The following is an 8,063-nucleotide window of genomic DNA, read 5'->3' on the forward strand; positions in this document are numbered from 1 at the left end:
TGTCCCTCCCTATGACATCGTCTTGATATTCCACCTTTAAATAATCATTCCTTTGACTTAAGTTATTGCCTCTCCTAATATTTGTTTCAATCCAATAAACATTTACTGTGAAAGGTGATAGGGATAAAACGATGAAAGTTAGTATCTTTTTACTGAAGGCTTATCAGGTCTGCCAGTTACACTGGGCCCTTATGAAGGAAAAGCAACCTCGCCCAATCTGCTTATTAAGAATGCTCCATGTCAGAGGAGAATTAAGCATTCATGTTTGGTCAGGGACAATGAGAAGTGAATCCAGAACTGCCCGGAGAAAGGGTCACAGAGAATACATTTCTCAGGGTCCCAAATAGCTTCCAGAAATCTAGAGAACCACCTCAAGAAAGGCCAAGTGGGGAGCTCTGTCATAGCTATAAAATTTTTTAAATAATAATTAAAAAACCAATCATAATAAAACTAATCCTTACTAAGCTCTCATTACAGTGCTATCTGTTTGACCTTCCCAACAAGCTACAAGGGGCTTCCCTCATAGCTCAGTTGGTAAAGAGACTGCCTGCAATGCAGGAGACCTGGGTTTGATTCCTGGGTCGGGAAGATCCCCTGCAGCAGGAAATGGCAACCCACTCCAGTATTCTTGCCTGGAGAATCCCATGGACAGAGGAGCCTGGCAGGCTACAGTCTGTGGGGTCCCAAGAGTTGGGCACAACTGAGTGACTAGGCACACACACACAGGCTACAAAGTAATCAATACATGTTTAAATTACCTGCTCTGTTAACTTTATTTTTAAAGCATGGCTGGAATGACTTTAGGAAAGTGAACAGTCTAAGTAAAATGTCCCTTTTATCCAGTAGATCCTAATTTTTAAAACATTTTGTAGGATTGGGGTAGTTTTGGTTCCTTCAGCACTTCTACTAAACTATACACTCCTCTAGATGTTTGGCAAAGGGGAAAACATACAATGACCTAGTCTTACCATTTCAAGTTTGAATAACAAAGAAATGCATGGAGAAATCTTTCGCAGCCGCAAACTTGGCTGATTCCGTTTCTGCCTTTTCCCTTCAGCAAAACTGTGGGGGGAGAACTTTAAGGAGAAGGAACTGGAAACCTTGCAGGCAAATCAGGCCCACTTGCCTCACAGACTTCAACCACCATGGTCTTGTTTCTTGTTGGTTTTTATCATACATTTCACCAGTAAAAAATTTTGAGCATGCATTATGTATATATAAATGTATAGATATAGATATCATTTAATTATGTATCCATCCTTAAGCATGTTCTACTGCATATTTATTATGTACATTATAGAAATCACTGAAAAATAAGTTTAAAAGTATGGAATTTAAAAATATAAAAATCTTAAAATGTTTTCCTTCCCTAGTGGGTCTGTTGCCCACCCCCAGGATACAAACACTCTGCTCTACTCCAGTGACCAGCTCCTGTTGCCACATCCACCAGAAGGCGTTCCCCCTCTAGCTGACACCAAAAGGTTCACTAAGCCTCAGATCCATAAATCAATAAATCTGAGGGTATATGTTTCCCTCCAGAGTCCTCAAGACTCACCTGCTGCCGCTGGAGCTTTGTGAGATAGACAGGAAGCTCCACCGAGAGTAGCACCAACCAGGCCTTCTCTTAGCCCCACAAAACGCCCGTGGCTTTGTGCGCTCTCTAGACAGGAGGCCTTACAAAACATGATGTCAGATGGGGAGTGACAGTCTGTTTTCAGGATTTGCTTTTAAGAGAACTGCTTACCCCTGGCTTTGCAGCCAACCACACATCCCTAATTTCACATAATTATACGGAGGCTGGAGGGGACCGTGCACGTCAGAAGCTGGGTGAGGCCCAGGTGTACCGTACACGAACCGACAATGAATTCCTAACCAACAGAGAACCCATTAAAGAAACAGAACCGAATCCTGCAGACGAGTAACATTTGAAATGCTTTGTGTGTCAGTTTTACTTTTTCCAAGTTAAAACTACCACTGTTGTCAGAGAAAAATACAAGGCAGATGTCAAATTCTAATTGAGTGAACCTAAGTCATATCACGGGGCTTCCCTGGCAGTTCAGCGGTAAAGAATCTGCCTGCACTGCGGAAGACCCAGGTTCGATCCATGGGTCGGGAAGATCCCCTGGAGAAGGGCATGTACTCTTGCCTAGAGAATCCCATGGACAGAGGAGCTTGGCAGGCTGCAGTCCATAGGGTTGCACAGAGTCAGACACAACTGAAGTGGCTAAGCAGCAGCAGCAAGTTACATCACATCTCTTGTGCTGGCCTTTGCTCCAATGTTACCCTTGGTAGGCACATAGAAATGTACCAGAAAATGTACACATCCACAACCTGCAAGGGGAGTTCCTCCAGCAGAGATTTCTAGAGAGTGAATTTGTATCCTGCATATATGTACAGTATACTTACGTGTACTTCAGGCCTATGTTCCTGGTGTGAATCCTATTTAGTTATTGCATATGTCTTTCAATACCCTACTAGCTTCAGTGCATAAAGATTTTATAGGTTTAGTTAAGAGCTTTAAATTTTTGTTCATAGATGAGATTTATCTATGAGATTTTTTATATCTACTTTGGTTTTGGCACGAGGTTTTCAACCTTTGTAAAATGAATAAAGAAGCTTTCCCTATGCTAACTTATGTTAGTATTTAACACACATGTATATTTCCTTATGTTTTTCTAATCAGATATGACTCTCCTCAAAGGATATCCAGATCTTCAGGGCTTCTGTGAGGATTATAATGCTAATGCTTTAATTAACCCGCTTGAGCTACCAGAGAGTGGAAGACCTTCTTGCCCTGAGGCAGACTGTCTTAGACAAATATTTTGATTACTAGGCCAAAATTAATGAATTTCTTAAAAATTTTTTAATTTAAATGAATTTATTTTTGGTTGCACTGGCTCTTCATTGCTACATGTAGGCTTTCTCTAGTTGCGGTGAGCAGGGGCTTTTCACTGTGATGCCCGGGCTTCGAATTGTGGTGGCTTCTTTTGTTTCAGAGCACCACCTCTAGGGTGCTTCGGAAGTAATGGTGTACAAGCTTCAGTACTTGTGGTGCATGGGCTTAGTTGTTCCATGGCATGTGGGATCTTAGTTCTCTGAACAGGGATTGAACCTCTGTCTCCTGCATTGGCAGGTGGATTCTTAACCACTGGACCACCAGGGAAGCCCCTGAATTTTTTTGTAAAATATTGAGACTAGTCTTGAAAGACTATGGGTTCTTGAACAGCTCTCTTATTTAAGAAAGCACTATTAGTCGCAAATATGAAAATGGCATTTTACATTTAAAATTTGTTTGATAGTAACAGTAATCTGGTGGCTCAGTTGGTAAAGAATCTGCCTGTAACGCAGGAGACACAGGTTTGATCCCTGGGTTGGGAAGATCCCCTAGAGAATGGATTGGCAACCCCTAGAGAAGGGATTTGATATTCTTGCCTGGAGAATCCACAGATAGAGAAGCCTGGCGGACTACAGTACATAGTTTTGCACAGAGTTGAAGACAACTGAAGCAACTTAGCATACACGCGCACATACACTAGACTACTGTTTTAGTATAGTGTGTTAGTTGCTCAGTCGTTTCCAGCTCTGTGCAATCACCATAGCCTGCCAGGCTCCTCTGTCCATTGGATTCTCCTGGCAAGAATACTGGAGTGGGTTGCCACGCCCTCCTCTAGGGGATCTTCCCAAGATGTGGGATTGAACCCACATTTCTTAAGTCTACCTGTATGGGCAAGAGCGTTCTTTACCACTAGCACCACCTGCGAAGCCCAGTCTAGCACGACTTTTCCCCCTTACATGAGTGGTTCCCAAACCAGAGTTCCAAGTATCTTAACTTTTATGTCACAAAACAAACTATATATAGATTTTATCTATATATAAGTTTATGTGGGTGTATGTATGTATCATATGTATGTCTATATTACATAATACTTTGGAGGAGATAGTCTGTAAAAAATCAAACTAGTAGACTGTCAAAAGGTCAGATTTCAGGGATAGTTGCAGCTCACATTATTACCAAGTCCAAGCTGGCTCTGCTCCCAGCAGGACAGGCCAATGAATCTGAGTGAGGAAGTGTTGAGGCAAGGAATATGACTTTATTGGGAAAGCTCAGAAAGCTTCCCACTGAGAAGATACCAACCGAATGTTTCAAAATGACCATCTTCTGGGGGTGGGGGGTGGTCCTCTGAGTGCCAGGTTCTTCTACTGAACAGAGATGGGGGAGGTGAGGAAACAAAGTAAAAAGGTCATTAATCCTTTCTAATATGTCCTACAATGGCCAGCCTCAGGCAAGGGGATGTGTTAATTTCTTCCTTCTTGACATCCAGCAGGTGGACAGGGTCAGGCTGAGAGGGCAGGATTCTCTGAGGCAGGCCGTTATGTATGATTATAATAATAAACATGAGGAAATGCAAGTCAAAGAACAGTTCCAATGTGGAGTCAGAATTGGCTTTTCCCTTCAACAACAGAGCTCTCTCCTTTCTTACTCTAATAGTATTTGTGTCTCTACCCACCTCAGACACCTCTGTGTTCTCAGTTATTCTGGTTCATTTTTATTAAGATTTTTAAAACATCATTATTTCTTCCTGTTTTAAAGATATAAAACTCTGGCTAATTTATTTTGGCCAAAGGGAGAATACCAGAAGAGCACTGGTGCTGTTGTCGCCACGCGTTCCAGGAAACAAAGTCACTCAGAAGGACAATGCAGATAGTGGAGTGCAGTTTATTACACCGGCAGGGCCAAGGCAGAGTCTCCTCTTAGCCAAGGACCCTGACCAGTTTTTGTGAAAACCTTATATACCCTAAGTGTATAAGGTTCCCTGAAACTAGTCTGAACAAAGGAAAAAGAAAGACACAATCAAAATTAATCCGTGATCACATGCCTTAAGCCTAGGTAGTTAACAGTGAACAATTATCAATAGGCCTGTGGTCATACCCCAATAAGCATAACAGAATGTATGATTCTATTAGGTTATACAGATAATTAGGGTATTCTTTTAGGCGATGGAGGGCCCTGGGGCTCTTCCTTCCAGGGGCCTGGTTTTCCAGTTGGTATATCATTTCCATAGATACTGGGCATATAGCTCAAAGTCCACAGTCCAGCCCAAGACAGAGTCCTGCTTTCAAGATAGAGCCTGTTCTGTTTCCTCCTTCAGTGCAATCCCAGGAAAGACAATTCAAGACTAGGTAAACTTGGAAACTCCAATTCTAATTCACAGTGAAGTGAGTCAGGCTGGGACCTGGGACACTTGGTTTCAATGCTTGCACCTGGACACACACCTCTCCTGGAACAACAAAAATACAAAGAAACTCTATGGGACTAAAAATAACTGTGTGCTAGATATGCAGATGACACCACCCTTATGGCAGAAAGTGAAGAGGAACTCAAAAGCCTCTTTATGAAAGTGAAAGTGGAGAGTGAAAAAGTTGGCTTAAAGCTGTTGAATTCAGAAAATGAAGATCATGGCATCCAGTCCCATCACTTAATGGGAAATAGATGGGGAAACAGTGGAAACAGTGTCAGACTTTATTTTTCTGGGCTCCAAAGTCACTGCAGATGGTGACTGCAGCCATGAAATTAAAAGACGCTTACTCCTTGGAAGGAAAGTTATGACCAACCTAGATAGCATATTCAAAAGCAGAGACATTACTTTGCCAACAAAGGTTCGTCTAGTCAAGGCTATGGTTTTTCCAGTGGTCGTGTATGGATGTAAGAGTTGGACTGTGAAGAAGGCTGAGCACCGAAGAATTGATGCTTTTGAACTGTGATGTTGGAGAAGACTCTTGAGAGTCCCTTGGACTGCAAGGAGATCCAACCAGTCCATTCTGAAGGAGATCAGCCCTGGGATTTCTTTGGAAGAAATGATGCTGAAGCTGAAACTCCAGGACTTTGGCCACCTCATGTGAAGAACTGACTCATTGGAAAAGACTCTGATGCTGGGAGGGATTGGGGGCAGGAGGAGAAGGGGACGACAGAGGATGAGATGGCTGGATGGCATCACTGACTCGATGGACGTGAGTCTGAGTGAACTCCGGGAGTTGGTGATGGACAGGGAGGCCTGGCATGCTGCGATTCATGGGGTTGCAAAGAGTCGGACACGACTGAGCGACTGATCTGATCTGAAGATGCAGAGAGATAAAAAAAAATCCAACTTCCTCTTTCGAGGGAACCTGGAGCAAAAACAGAATGTTAGGAGCAAAAGCAGAGTACTGAGCATTCACCTTGGACACAGCACCACCTGAAGGAGTGGGCAAAACACCTAAGTCACTCCTTTGCCCCCAGCCATATACCCCTCCCCTCACCCCACATAAGGAATAAGCTTCTCCCCCACTCTGGGGAACCAGCATTCAAGGGGATCTGTTGTTTATTCTCCCTGTCTTTGCAGCATGGGCCGCTAGTTAATTTCTATTGATTGGGGAAGGCCAAGACCTCTGTTTCCTAACAGAGGGAGGGAGAGGACTGGGGACACTGATAATATTTATTTCGTGAATGTGGAAATGTGAATTACTAACTGCTGCCTGAGACAGGATTTGCTCTTTTGGAAGTCTAATATGAGTCTAGGAGGGCTCGGATGTTTCTTGCAAGACGGATTCTCCTGCAGTCTTGTTTTGGATTTCAAAGGTCTGTGAAAAAGGGAACAGATGACCCTGTGTTTGTAGCATTGAGCACGAGAGGGTTTAACAATACAAGGAAACACGGTTTATTCTTGTTTGGGAAGGAAGACACTGATCACGAAGCTGGTTTCCACTGGCGGAGTGTGATCCCTACGGCTGTGCAGACTCCGGAGACTGCACAGATATGAGGGAGGGGGGCGCTTGTGTGAGGTTGTCCGTCTACTTTGCCAGAGTCAAAGTGAGTGTTTATGCAACTGACCTTTCAGGTTAAGGGCGATCATTTGCTGCTTATTTGAAAGAAAGCATGTTTTGTCCTTGGGCTTGAACCTTTAAACTGACAACCTACTTTTATCGACCCAAGGACTGGACTGTCAAACGTAGGGTTTTGTGTGTGTGTGTGTGTTTTGTCAAGTTTCATCTTTCCTGACTTGCTGTTTTAGTTACCTGGACAGCGGCTTGTTGAACCGCGCCAAATGTCAACATCGACGTTACTTGTCCCAAGGCTTTCAAGATAGAAGCTAACTTATATTGTCTAAGTTTGTGCAGCGTCTTTACCTTTATAAGTTTTATTGGAACTGCGCCACTAACAATGCTAGGAACGGGACGCGCGTTAAATGAGGTCACGAAAGGGGTGTGGAATATGTAGATACGAGCAGTGACTGCTGGTCGTGCTTAAGCAACATATATATTTCCTAAGAGTTTAGACAATTTCCAGATGTCAAATGCTGCTGGTGGTAATTATCTCTTGGAAACTCTTTATACTTCAGAAGGGGAGTAGTACAGACTGCATGAGAAAAGTCGTCCTACGTATAGAGTGATTTGGATCTGATGGTGTGGTACCAAGCTTTGTGAGCAATTCATACTTACCTGGCAGGGGAGATACCATGATCATGAAGGTGGTTTCCCCAGGGCGAGGTTCATCCATTGCACTTCGGATGTGCTGACCCCTGCGATTTCCCCAAATGTGGGAAACTCGACTGCGTAATTTGTGGTAGTGGGGGACTGCGTTCGCGCTTTCCCCTGGTTTTTCTTTGTCTAAAAATAGAAGTTTGGGTTTTTTGCTACTCACTGCAGTCTTTACTTATTTTTTTAACGTGTGGCAGTTTGTGTTATCTATCATTTAAGTACTAAATTGACATTCTGCAGTTCCGTAATAACACACCTAGTTATCCTGTCGTTAACTGTTTTCTAGAACTTGCTTGAGTTCACGGTCGTTGAGCTCCTGATACTCTCCCGATTTTCTTTTTTTGTCGTTTCCTTTTTTTTTTTTTTTTTTGGTTTTCGATCTTTCCCAGAGTCAGCCTTTTTTTCATGAGTCACTTTTTCCAAAGTACTTCAGCGCGTAAAGCGCGCGGCTTGTTTCCCGTCATTAGCTCCGCCCTCTTGTGGGTGTGCGCAGAGGCGGGTGTCAGACCCCAGAGCGGCCGCGCGGTTTTTGGTTTCTGATTTTCAAA

General features: G+C 43.3%; 1 non-coding gene across 1 annotated transcript; it reads left to right on the top strand.

Moving 5' to 3' along the window:
- The first annotated feature begins 7,468 nt into the window (after positions 1-7,468).
- Positions 7,469-7,632, top strand: LOC133250147 (U1 spliceosomal RNA). The gene has a single exon (XR_009737257.1). It is a non-coding gene; the product is annotated as a U1 spliceosomal RNA (small nuclear RNA).
- The last annotated feature ends 431 nt before the right edge of the window (positions 7,633-8,063 follow it).

The sequence above is a fragment of the Bos javanicus genome, chromosome 6 (assembly GCF_032452875.1).
Source record: "Bos javanicus breed banteng chromosome 6, ARS-OSU_banteng_1.0, whole genome shotgun sequence".
Taxonomy (NCBI): domain Eukaryota; kingdom Metazoa; phylum Chordata; class Mammalia; order Artiodactyla; family Bovidae; genus Bos; species Bos javanicus.